General features: G+C 41.0%; 1 long non-coding RNA gene across 1 annotated transcript; it reads left to right on the forward strand.

Annotated features, from left to right (window-relative positions):
• The first annotated feature begins 623 nt into the window (after positions 1-623).
• On the forward strand, positions 624-8,459 carry LOC146195495 (uncharacterized). Its single transcript, XR_014705581.1, has 4 exons — positions 624-665; positions 1,563-1,622; positions 2,845-3,054; positions 8,363-8,459. It is a non-coding gene; the product is annotated as an uncharacterized LOC146195495 (long non-coding RNA).
• Positions 8,460-14,257: the final 5,798 nt, after the last annotated feature.

The raw sequence follows: 14,257 nt of genomic DNA on the forward strand, positions 1-14,257 counted from the left end.
AATGAGAATCGTGTTAATGATGTCATCTGAACTGGCACGTGCACTTTTCAAACTCAGTGCAAAGCAAGCAACAGGTCGTTATTTCACATTGCCCCCAACTGGCAATTTCCTGGGTATTGCTCCGATTTCTGCTGCCGTCAATATGCCTTTATGCCAAAATAAGGCACTAGAAATAACACTACAAAACAGAAAACACTCAAGCTTCATTTTTGTAACGAAACTGAAACAGAAACGAACTATACTCTATGCTTTCACCCTTTCACCGCCAGGCGGCCGCCGGTAGCTACCTTGCTCTCGCCAACATGGCGGCTTGCACGCTGCGGACTTGACCACGTTTCGACGATCGTTAATCTGCAGCATCGATTGCGAATCGTCGGTCGTGAAATGTGCTGCGTTTCGCGTGCATAATTGTTGCAGAAGTGTGTACGCCTGTGATGTGATGTTTCGGGCAAACGGGCATTAATCGTGCCGGCTAGTTTTCAGTATTCGTGCTCTTTGCTTTGCTCAAGCGTATTGGCTGGCTCATCGTGTCAAGTTTGAGAAGCTCGAAGGAAGAATGCGTGAAAATGTTTTTCTGCTTGACCAACTGAACCCACTCGTTGATTCGGCACCGGTGGTGCGAAGGCGAACAGCTTTCCGGACGGCTTACGCAATCGTCTGTAAAGGTAAGCATACTCAATCACATTCCGAGGCGGGCAGTGCGGGAACAGTAACAATGGCCTACCGCGTTGCTACACTGTTTGTCGTTTGTTTGGGAACGTGACAGAACGGGCTGAAACGGAACGCGCTTGATTTCAGCTGGCTGCAAAAATAACGCTCATGAAGTTGGATGTCGCGGTGATTATTTTCGCAGATTTGCTGCTAGAAAATAGAACTCCTTCGCTAAAAAAAAAAAAAATAATAATCATGCTGTGCTTTCTTGCCTTACGCGCAGGAGGTTCACGAATGGAAGTTGGGTGATGAGCGCTGATTTGTCAGTCTCGGCCTCGTTGTACTCGTTTCTATTAGTGCTAATTCTCGTTATGGGGCAAAGTAAAGGAAACGCACTGTGTTGGTACATAAAATGTTTAGCTGACTTTCGAGATAACGCTAGCACTTTGCGGACGTAGGAACTCAAACCACTTTCCCATCCGTCATCGCGGCTTTTCCGCTCCGTTGATCATCCCTAGGTAGCAGGTTAAATAGAGGTGAAATAGAGAAGCGCATGGTATGGTGCCTTGTGAGTGCGTGTAGCGGATTTACTGAGGTCTAAAAATATTCTTTAGCCATCCTGTATGGTCATATCCCATTTGCCTCTGCGGGACTTTAAACCGCATAATTTACAAAATACCATTTTGAGTGGCTACTATGCCCAGCCGATGTTATTTTTCCCCAACAGGATTTACATTTTTAACAGCAATATGAGCTGATTTTATCGATAGGGTCTTGTATCCGCTTTCCTGGCGAATGAAGTCTTGGTTTTGGGTTGTGATGCTTTTCTTATGGTTTTTACGCTTGCTTCCTACAGTCCTTTATATTTTGTGTTGTCAGTAGTAGGCATTACAATGAATGGATATTTGCAGGTGATGCTTCTGCATTCAAGTAGAAGCTGACAGCTTGGATTCTAGGCCAAAAAGCGTGCAGTAAGTTGCTGTGACAGTGTTGCTATGTTTTTTGTTCTGACCAAATGTTCACTTTCTTCGCTCTTTTCCTTAAATCTACTTTTTGGAGCAGTTCTCTTTGCCTGTTACAATAGCCATTATGTAGGCCAGCTAGTTTCTTTGTTTTCAGTTTTTGCATTTGGTTTTGAATCAGCATTTTCGTTTTGTTTTGTTTTCATACTGTGCTTGCTTTGGGCACAGGCCGATGGATCGCAGTCATGGCTTCAAATTGGCCTCTTCCTGGAGCTGTTCTTGCGCGACACAAGCTATGGATTTCGTAGTCAGTAAAACATTGCTTTATGAGTCTTGCGAGCAAAATGAGATTAAAATTGACAAACCGCTCTAGAAGCAGACAAAAAAAGATTGCATATTTTCTACATTTTTTATTTTTGTTCAGTCCCTGAATTATGAAAACTTAACCTCCTCGGTTTTATGGCTCGCATTCTTTTTTCTTCCTTTCGTGTGATAGTATGCCTTGCAATAAAGAACGATTTTTTACAAAAATTGGTACACACTAGATTCCTAAAGGAAATATACTAAGCCCCATTGATAAGTGGTCCTTGCTAAATTTCCTTTGGATCACATTCATACCGTCCGATATTCACATCTCCATTTTTTGTTTTTGGTGCCAAAAGTAAGGTTTCACATTTGAATTTTATGCTGTCATTATTGTTTTTTGAACTAGTGGATGACATCTCATCAATTGGTTTCCTTCCACAGTTTCTGCCAAGATATTTAAAAACAACTTTCTTAAACACCATTTATTCAATAGGATTTTTTTTTTTTCATTCCTTCTGTGGGCAAGTATACAAAGATCTGCATGTTTTAGAACTCTGGAAATGCCTGTGTTGTACTGGCACTCATGTTGCTGCAAAATGCCTGCTAAAAGTTAGCAGAATTTCTGACCAATACTATTTTTTCTTTTTTTTTTCTGGGAATCAAAAAGCTATCTCTTGTAATATTTTAGTAAAGGGAGCAATATTGTGCAGAATGGTGCATCAAAAGTTGCATAATGTGCTCCAGCTTCTTTCCGCACTCTTGTGGAGTATATTTCTGTCAGTGGTCATATAACTGAATATGTAACTTACTTTTACATTTTTCAAAATACTTTTTTGCCAAATCTGATTGCACTTTAGGGCATGCCAATGCCATTATTACTGCTGATCAGTCTTTTTTAATACAGGCTTGTCTACTTTACCTGCAGCTACTTTGGAACCCTCTTCTATGTCACCACTCATCACTGACAAGGACAAGGTGGCTCAAGCTGCAGTGCATTCTGTGGATCCAGCTTCAGACCATTTCTTGCCTGTCGACTGCACTGCTGCACGCCCTCTGAGCTCTGGTATATTTATTCAAGCCATCACCCGCCTGCAACTAGAGAGAATGGAGCCATGCAGTCACGTTTTCAACTCAGGTTAGTTACGAGACTGGTAAACTATTCTCAATTTTTATATATCACCTCCTTTGACATTTGTTGCTGATTAGCATAATTCATACACCTACATGGCCTATCAGGAGACGCGGAACTAAACCCTAGACCACACATAGTAGCCTGCCTGCATTCCGTACAATTTATCTGAAAAGCTTTAATGTAGTTGGAACTTACAGAATACAAAATTCTCGCTTAACTAACTCTTAATTCCTGCTCTATGAATAATTGAAGGTACATTTGGCTGTTGGCCATTTTGTGCTGGCGCACTAAAAAAGGCTGGGCAAATTGAATACCTGTTTCATTCTGCACACTGATGAGAAGCATAGGAAATCTGCACATATGATGATGATAAGGGTGTGTTCAGATAAGAACGGTAATCAAGGTCCCATGGGCATTTTTTGTCTTCAATGAAATCTTTATATGTGGTGGGCAAATGTCTCGATACAATAAAATGAACCTTAATTTTGCATGACATGGTGTAGTTTTCTCTGGAAAAAAAAATTGTAAATCACTACATGTGGAAAATGCCATTTTTGCCCTTTCAGAAAGTTGCAACTTTGGAGACCTGCTGCTAGTGTATAGAAATTTTGTCATCCATCCCTTTTTACCCACTGAATCTATGCAACCTTTACCTCTATGAGAATGATTAAAAACCTGCTTTTCTGTTGCACTTGAGTTAGTAAAAGATCGCAAACATTACTCCAGAAACAGCGCGCTACAAAAAAGTCAATTTTCAAACTTATATATGGCCTTAATGTATTATGTCGTTAGCATTAAAATCTTTTTCTGTTTGTTATTCAGATTCTTTGCTTATTTCCTTAATTTGATGCAAAATTGGGAGCTCATCAAGTAAAATATCATATAGAAAAAAGTTAGACCAAGTTAAACCGTTCTGGCGTTCTGCCATGAAATTTTAAGCAATAGCGAATTTAATCCATTTCAAGCAATCAACACTGCCAACAAGCAGAAAAGTGACTTTATAAGTGTTGAGAAGGCTTTGGATATTGCATATGTTAGAATGAAACTAAATTCAGCAAATAATAAATTGAACTTTTGACTCCTACTTCTTAAGAGGAAGCCATAAACATTTCTACAGAGACAACATGCGTTCAGTTCTATATTTATTTTTATACCTTTAGCTTACATAGCGGAACACATTTTAGTACCAGATGTTTATAAAGTACCAAGGATTGTTTTTATCGGAGTTCAATGAAAAAGAAGATGCTGTAGTTTTTGAAATTCAAGTCACAGTTGTCTGTTTTTTTTTGTAGTTTGAAATTTTTGCCAATTGCAAGATAATATGGAAGAAGAACAAGCAAGTCTAGAACTTCCAATTTTTTGAGAAATAGCGAACTAGGCCACGATAATGTGCAGAGAGTTTTAGTGGCAGCACTTTATTTAGTTGTGCCAGAATGTAGGGTTGAATATTAACAAGCTTCAAAACCAGTGCTCCATTTTGAACTTTTTTTATAATGTTAAACAATATAATGCAGCCCTTCTTCAAGCTGTAATATTCATTAGGTACTAAGAATTCTTGAGAGGGATTTTCATAAAAATCGATGATACTTAAAAAAAGTTGAAATCAAATTTTTACATTTTTGCGGTTTTCAAATCTTGGGCAGATTTGATCCATTGGCAAGAACACGCAGGGCAGTCTAGAGCTCCTTGTTTTGCCTGAAAATAAGTAAATTATCGGATTTATAAACGAAAAAAAGGCTTCATAAAAATATGGTCATCATGCCCCTATTTAAGGTTGAAAATGGATTTTTTGTAGCGTGGTGCCTCTGGAGCAAAGTTCCGGATTTTTTACTACATCAACTACAACAACAAAACATATTTTTAATAACTCCCATAAAAGTAAAATTTGCATAGATTTAGTGCATAAAAAGAATAGCTGGCAAGCTTTTAGTACGCTAGCAGCAGGTCTCCAAACTTTCAACATTTTTAAATAGCAAAACTGCATTTTTCACCTGCAGCGATATACGACTTTTTCCCAAAGAAAGTACACCACACCTTGCAAAACTAAACCCATATTTGTGCAGAGATAATTGCCCACCACATATAACAATTTCACTGAAAACAAAAAATGGTCATAGGACCTCAATTACAGTTCTTATCTGAATACACCGATATGATATTGTAGATTGCTTTTTTCAATGACAGCTATTTCATATTTCAGTAAATCATGAAGCTGCTTAACCGGCTGCAATGTTGTGGTGTATTGAGCATTATGGCACATAGGCTGTTAAGGCCATTATGCATTAGGCTTAATTCTGTAACCGGAACCACAACATTTATTTCACTTTATAAGGTTACCTTGCCCGCTTTTCAGAAAGCTACTACTACCACTTTTTTACCAATACCTGGCAAACAGTACAGAAATAAGATCAATAAATCATCTTAATTCTGCTCACAACAGTACATAGAAGAGAAATCCCTCGCTTAAAGGTATTTTATAACCATTTTTTTTTCTGCTGTTTGGGACATAGCTCTACTGCCACCTATGAGCATCATTGCAGCTCTCATATGGAGTTCTCCTGTTATCACTGATGAAAAAAATTCATTATATTGGACCACTCGCTCATTAAATGCGACCCTTCCAAGTTCAGTCGGCAGCTTATATTTCACTTGGAGCATGAGCACATGCTAATTTTGCCTTTCATTTCCTTTTATTTGTATTTTTCAAGTGTTATAAATGTGTATATGGCTTTTCTTTCTTGGTGCCTGCAGAATCTAAACTGTAAGACTACTGACACTTTTCAAAGTTACCTCTCTTCAACTAGAGGACCTTAAAAGACAATAAAATAATGATTATCCTTTGTATTTTGCATTATCTGTACACATTGTTTCCAAGAATACTAAGCAAGAATTGAGGGTGAGCCTCAGTCCAGAAGCCAGCATTTCAATAAAGGTACTTGTCCTCATCTTGGCAGTGTGGTCATCAGATGTGGAGCTTGCATATGCTTTTGTTTTACAAGAAGAAAGCAGAGGAGGGAAGGAGAATAGCGCTAAGGGTTAAGAGAATGTTATCTTTTAAAGAGCTTTCCCTGAGCTGGGCTACAGCAGCAGCAGCAGAGTACTTTTGAAAAGCATTCCGGAGGTGGCGAATTATATACCAGCGTTAGGTGTCCAGGAGTGTAGTGATAAAAAAAAGAATTATATGTCGCACGTGAATAGTGAAAAATTATCAAACATTATCAAGAAGAAAAAATATAAAAAGACAGAACTTTGGGTAAACACGTTGAGTTTGCACTGGAATAAGTATTCATTACCTACTGTCTAGATAAACAAAAATTGGAGAGACAGGGCAATGAATGAGCATAACATGAAATAGTCGTCGGGCAGGCACAAGCAAAACCTTCCTTAATGCAGTCTATAGCCTCCAAATAAAATTGGCCACAATTTTGATGAAATTAGGGTATTTATCTCTAGTAAGCTTTAATTCTACAAAAACCAACTATAGGGAGCCATTTCTAATCCATGAATTTAGAGCAGTGGAAAATAAATATCTCGAAAGGAACGTTTGAATCCCTTAAATACCATCCCCCCACACCATAAGTAGTTGGCAAGGCAGTCACATGCACCATGAATGGTGCAATTTATTTACAGCAAGTGTATCTCCACTAGCATAAGCTCAACGTGTCTTTTAAACATTTCCTCTTTATCACTGGTGACTTTGGTTACCCCTGAATCTTTCGTCTGATAATGCCTTTTTTGGCAGGTAAGGCTCACTCAAATTTATTTTTTCAGTTGTCCTTTCTCCTCAGCATTTCATTTATGTTTTGCATGGCATTCTTAGCCTATGCTAGTACTTAACCATTTCCAAATAGCTCTTAACAACTATTTAACTGCAGCTGTATTGCCTTTTCCTTTCAAGAAACATGTGCCAGCGTTGAACCTGCTTTAGATGCTGACTTTTCTACCCCATACTGTAGTTTTCCCTGCTACTTCCACCTTTTTATTTTGTTTTTTGGTGATAGACCACCCAGACCAAAGTCAAAGAAGTTAATACCCAGACAAACATAATTTCACTTCTCGCTCTGCCCCTCTTTCTCTCCCCTCCCTCCTTTTCTCAGTTTTCTTCTTGGGAAGTAAAACGTTCTTCCCTGCCAGTGATGCTCATGGTGTCCAGATAGACAAGCGCCTTTTTAAACCTTTGGCTTGGCTTGCAAACTGAAGCTTTTCTGCTACCCTTCAATTCTCTTTCATGCTATGTAGTCACCTTGCTCTTGTTCTATCCTGGATCATTTTATAACAAGTAGTATGTTTATGTGCAGGTAATGGCCACAGTTATATGGGCCTCTACCGCCCAAAAGGGAGTCTATAATCTGAAAGACTAACAGTAGTCCTGTCAATCTACATGCAAAGTAAAACCATATATAAAAGGTGATCTAAAGAACTAAAAATATATTATGGAGAGCTGCTGAATGTCATTTTGATTCCGTAGCTTACTGTCTTCAGGATTTGTTATAAGCTTTACCATGTAGCATTTAAAATTGTATTGTGCAGAAGAAAATAATTCCTTTAGAGCTATGACGGTAAAGAGAACGGAAGCATCAAAGAGCCCTAGAACTGTGAGCAAGAGGAGGTGGCACATTGTATCTGCAGGTAGAGCAGTTTCCCAATCATACAACGTGAAAAAAAATGCTGCTTTCAACTAAAGGCTAAACTTTAAAATGTGCGTTCTTCACGCATACCTATTGTCAGCATTCCACCTGCACTCGTGCCATTTTTTTTTCTGTTTCATAACGAATTTGCAATGACATCTCTAAATAACTTGCAGATTACAGTTGGCAAAGAAATTGTGTCGTGTATTTTCATCAGTGTTTAATGGACTTACAAACATATTGACATGAGTAAATTTGGAATAATTACAAAAGACGAAAGCTGCCAATTTAGACATTGTAGGTTTGCTGGCTTTTGCCCACAAATTTACATTTGGCTTAAGCAACTTTTGTGTGCATAAATATCAAACAAGCCGTTTTATTTGTTAACATTCTTTGTATTATACAGAGATAATTTGTAGCATTTGAGTAGCTATAAAAGAAGTGGGTTTGAAGGAATACTTTAACAAATCTTAAAGCTGGGCTAGACGATGCATTTCAACTTGACGAAAGGTAAAAGCGCACAGGAAGACACAAACCCAAGTGAAGACGACACAGGACACACGGGACAGTGCGTGTCCTGTGTCGTCTTTACTAAAGTGTGTCTTCCTGTGCACTTCCAACTTTTTTTGCAAGAACACCTCTTCAACAATCGGCACTGATGCAATATTTTATTGCCACTGCAGGACTCGTGTACCAGCTACTCCTGTCAGCATATACTCTGGGGAAAATATTGAAGATGTCGACCTGCTGCGCATCCAGGTGAACCGTGAAAAGCTGTTCTCTACGACAAGTGGGTGGAGTGACTGGCAGCGGCTCTGTCCGCCAACATGGTCTTCAACATTCAGTATGACTGCAAGCTATACAACACATGTTCTAGGTGCCTCTTCTTTCATTATGCATTGTACCTAGAGTGGTGGCTACCAAGTTCGTGAACAGTCACCTAAAGTATCTCAATCTTCATGTGCTAGGAGTTGTATGTTCTACTGTCTTGTCATAAATATACATGCCTTTTTTTGTATATCTACACAATTCTTAGCCATTTGTGTAGGAGAGGGTGCCATGCACTAAATAAGTGATGCACTATTTTGCTCTTGCTCTGACATGTCATTATGTTGTGATACTACACTAATAAATTGTAGACATTCCTCCAAGTAATTTTGAGTTGTCCAACCCTATAAACCAGCCAAATAACTTGCTGATAGTGTGGATAAACTTTGCTACCAAAACTGTAGGTTTCACTTGTATATGATTGTAAAGCTGCCTCTGAGTAACTTTGCAGCACACACTTTTTCCCATTATTGTTTCAAGAATCTCCATGCCCTATTTTTGGTATGTTTTTGCTCAGCATGCTTGTCTGAACAGTTGCCAAGCATCTCCATGACATGCACAGATAGACCTTCAAATTGAGCACTATACATGTCATTGTGCCTCATCAAAATTACATATACCTAAACATGGAAAGTATTTTTGTTAGATGCTTATAGGATGTTCTTCATAGACTTGCCCTGAAGCAGAAGCCTGGGATTGATGTTTGGCAGGAAATGCAAGCACAAATATAGGATTCTGTGGCCCCATATTCTTATTTGCATTGTTTTTGCCCTCAACTTATTGATACAAACACAGGAACTCCTCGTCAATGCTGACTAGCAACCGAGCAGACTTCTCTGCAATGCTTTAACCAGTGCAGGGGAAAGGGAAAATGACACTTCGGACAGATCACGAGTGCATGAAAACTTTTGAATATGAGTTTTCATGCACCCTTGACCTGTCTGAAGTGTCATTTTCACTTTCTCTTGCAATGGTTAAAGCATTTCAAAGATGTATGTTTGGTTGCCAGTCAGCATTGACAAGGATGTCCTGTGTTTGTACCAACCTGTTGAGAGCGAAAACAATGCAAACTAAGAATATGGGCCCACAGAGTTCTATATTTATGCTTACAATTCCTGCCGCATATCAATCCCAGGCTACTGCTTCAGGGCGAATCTATGCGGTGCACCCTTTTGCCACCTATTTCGTTAGGGTGCAAAGGAAAAAGTGCACCCTTAGAGAAGGGTGCAACAATTGCACCCTCTAAAATTTTAAGCTGGGCACCCTTCTTTAAGGGTGCGGTATCTTCACCCTATTTTTTGCACCCTATTGGTTGCACCCTTTAGGTAAGAAAGGGTGAGCGTCTGGGGACAAGCCAATTTTCACCCTTAAGGGTGAGAAATTGTTTAGTCTGTAGGATGTCTTATTCAAATTTCACTTTGCGCAACCATACTGCTATGCACTCCAGTGCTCTGATTTGCTGCTTGCGCTATTTACTTTCTTCGAAGGCAATAATCTTTCATATTTCATTATCGCAGGCGTGCCGGAATACCGTGTCCGTTGCTCTGGAAATTAAGAGCTATAGACCCCCCAAAAAAGTCATGACGTGACGTATTACTGTGATGCATGGGTTCTACTCATAACATAGCCCATAAATAAATCACCGCCAAAATTATTAGTCGCGATGAGTCACGACCTGATTAACATGAGCAAGCATTAAGTCATACGCTTAGTCATGCACTTTACCATACTACATGCACATGCTCATCGATATAAATGAAATCAGCCATACGTTCCATACAAACCAACCACTCCACAAGTTATTACCCATGACAAGTCAGACAAGGCAATCAACGATCCTGTATCAGGTGCATGCTAGACATAAAGTTGTCAATGTCAAAAAATTAGCAGGGTTTCAACTAATGGTAAATCGAGTTAAGAGGACTAGGAAAAACTATTTAAATAAAAAAATGTAACACTCCCAGGAGGACCTCTTAGTCCAGGAGCCCTCTGGCTGTTCCTTCTAGCTTAGCCCGCTCGACCACTGATCTGCAGGTTGCGTGGCTAGTCGAGTTAAACATGCAAAAGTATGGTTTAATTTGTTTAATTTTTGGTCGCTAAAATTGTTTTGCTCTATATATCGATTTGGGTACGCTTTAGGATATACACAGAGGCAGTGTTCATGTTTACGGCGTCTGCTCTCCCGCTCCAAATCAGCTCGTCGGACATTGCGCGCTTCTTCGACTACCAAAGTAGAAATACCCGGCTCATTCACCATTCTGGCGCGGTCTGACATTCCGCCGCAGTTTTGCGGTTTGCCTATGCAGGCAAACATGGCATGCAGCAAGACATTTTAAGGCGAAAGTCTTTAATAACTCATGCTCGCGGCCACGATCGTGTCCGTCCGTAACGCTTTGGTTTGATGATGTCATCAGTGGTGTAGTATGTCGTACCTTGAAATAAATGATGACGTCATCAATTGTGCAGTATGTCGAAACTTGAAATAAATTACGGCGCCATTAGTGATGTAGTGTGTCCTACCTTGAAATAAATGATGAAGTCATTAGGGGTATAGTATGTAGTACCCTGAAATAAATGAGGACGTCATAAGTGGCGTAGTATTTTGTGCCTCGAAATTAATGATGATGTTGCGTTGTGCTGGATTTTATGGCACATAGGCAACTAAGGCCATCATGCGCCAAACTCAGCATAAAGCAGTTCTTGTTAAAATAACTCGGTTTTTATTAGCTTTACTTCTTTAAAAAAAATACAAGAAATTTTGACAATAGCGTTCTCTCCTAGCAGTAGATTTGATTAAATGGAATGTGTTGATTATAGAAACACATAAAATGTTTCCTCTTGATTTCCTCATATTTTGTGCATGATATGAAAATGTGGTGTTCTGTCAGTTACTCATTGCATGTCTCACATGTAGGTTTTTCATGTCCGAGGAGTATGAAGTTGTGTGTGAGATGTATATGTCCAACATGGAGGCGACACATGATCACTTCAAAAAGCGCTTTTTATGACTTGATGACTTCCATTCTTGAACTATAGGCTTTACTAAGTGTAGCTTGATATTTGTTGCATTATCACATGAAGCCTGCCATTTAGTACTTAGTTTAGTCATTATAAATTTTGTGCAGTCTTTAAGTTTAGAAAACGTGAAAGCCAAGGAAGTAGTCTATGTCGATGCGGCGAGTGGCAGAACAGGTGTTGCGGTAGCCTCGTTAGTCGATGGCCGAGTGGCGCCGTTATCCGCGGCAGCCATCAGAGGCCACAACATAGAGACTGGAGGAAGCTGCGATAGCGCTAGCTTGCGTAGCATTGGTTTGGTTTTCTGGGGTTTAACGCCCCAAAGCGACTCAGCTTATGAGAGACGCCGTAGCCGGGCAGCTTGCGTAGGAACGGAAGCCAAGTTCATAATAGCGACAGCCATACTGTCATCCAAAATTTTGAAAACAGGAGGATATCAACTGATGCAGGCAAAGCTTTTGCCCAAATAATGCTAAACATGAAGATTCAGTTAATATCGACACCCGCGCACGCTGTCGTCCCTGGTAATGAGGCGGCTCACGAGCTAGCCCGAGCTCTCTACTTCCGGGTAGCCGTCGAGCCCCCCGACCACTGGGCATACGACGAGCGTCTGCAAAATTACGGGGAAATTATCGATCATTATAAATTTTTACGTAGACTGCTCCCTCCGCCAGATTTTAGCTCAAGTAATAAAGAAGCTGTCACGTGGAGGCGCCTACAAACTAATACCTTCATGAACCCAGTCTGAGCGTTTCACGCGCTACCAGACCTTAGGGACAATGATCAGTGCAAACACTGCGGGGAAGGACACCCTCGAGCTCATAATTTGGGAGTGTCCACAATCTCCAGGGATAGGACAAAACGTAAGTAGATAAGTATGGGATACCCTGCTGCGAAGCGCGGACCCTGCGATCCAGCGACGCACCGTCCATCTGGCTGAAGACGCGGCAACAAGGAAAGGCTACCTGCCAGCCTCTAATCCGTGGGCGCATGACTCCCTGTCATGGACACCCTTTTCCAGTGGAAATAAAAGTTGTCCAATCAACCAACTCGGTAGGAGTTTGATCCAGGCGTCCGTCCTTTCATTTGGCGCTTTATCGAACGGCTTACCCACAGCATACAAAAGCAGACGCACTAGAGCATGCATCAGCGCTGTTCCAAATTTGGGTACAGGAAAAAAAAGGCACAGTATTTGTCACAAACTGTACCCAGTAGCTGTCACTAGTAGCCAGTCCTCCCTTCCTTTACGGCGCGGTTGCGGTGTCCACAGAAAACAAGTGTGACAGTTACCGCGCCTTTCCCTTCCTATAAATAATCAATCAGTAGTCACAACTGTGGCGGTCTCGCACTGCGCATGCCAGGCATTCCTGCAATGGCTTTCATTTTGATCTTCCTCGAACGCAGCATCACACAGCACAGAAGCAGACAGCAGTCATCAGCGGTGTTTCAAAGAAGGCGCAGTATCTCTAACCACCGTGACGTAAAAAGAACTGATTTATTTATAGGAAGGGAAAGGCGCGGTAACTGCCTCACTTATTTTCTGTGTACACCTCAACCGCGCCGTAAGGGAAGGGAGGAAGGTGGGAGTGAAAGTGGAAAGAGAGAAAGAGGAGCCGTAGTGGAGGGCTACGGAGTAATTTCGACCACCTGGGGATCTTTAACGTGCGCTGACATCGCACAGCACACGGACGCCTCTTCGTTTCGCCTCCATCGAAACGCAGCCGCCGAGGTTGGATTCGAACCCGGGTCCGTGACTTTAACCTAACGGTAAGAGACAGGAGCAAGGTAGATTAGGGAGGAAGGTGGAAGTGAAAAAACCGGAGAAAGAGGTGCTGCCGGGGAGGGCTTCCCGCCACCACGCGGCTTTCTCATCCCCTCATAGCAGTTAGTGGTCCAAACTGCACCTAAATTTTTTTTATTTGTTATGCGAAGCATACTAGCCGCACAACCGAGCTCTTCCTTGCTGCGCCGCGCGCGGCCGCGTAGCTACCACTTGACCTACATCGGCGCACCACGTGATATGACGTCACAACAGCTGTGAAAGCTGGGGCTCAACTTGGACGCGCTGCCTCCGCCGGTGACCTTACTCCCGCTCCTACCGCTAGGGGATACTGACGTCACGCAGTTTTATAAAAGGCGACGCACTCGTTGAGCCGCGAGATGTCGGCCAGGGAGAGGGCGGCTCGCCAGAGCGCAAAGCGCAAGTTACAAACAGCCACGGAAACGGGAGAAGAAAAGAGCATTACTTTACTGATCATCATAGTGTATTTATTGGTTTGAGAAAAATAAAGGAAGAAGCAGAGTAACACATAAGTTGTTCTTGTCTATGAAATGGCTTACTAGGTATAGCAAGGTAATGTCTTGTCTATGAATGGCTAACCAGGTATAGCCAGGTAATGTTTATTTATTAGGCTAGTATGCTTCGCATCCTAGGCTTAACCATAAGCTAAGCCAGACCCATTTTTTTCCTTGATACTTTTACTGAAAATTTATTTTTTAACCCACTAATTATTACTGATTTTAATTTATTAGAATTGTTATTATTGGCCATCATAAATGTATCATTTTTACATACTTATGCTTTAATTAGTAATTGGTTTACACAAAAGGAATGGCGCAGTATCTGTGGCGCACATCCTGAAAGCCCGGTTAGTGTTTGTGAAATAGTGCATTTGGACCACGGAGTAGAATACATTTGCACCGCAGAGTAAGGTAAGACAGGAGCGCCGACACTG

Source organism: Amblyomma maculatum, chromosome 3 (genome assembly GCF_055883805.1).
Source record: "Amblyomma maculatum isolate TAMU_Amacu chromosome 3, ASM5588380v1, whole genome shotgun sequence".
Taxonomy (NCBI): domain Eukaryota; kingdom Metazoa; phylum Arthropoda; class Arachnida; order Ixodida; family Ixodidae; genus Amblyomma; species Amblyomma maculatum.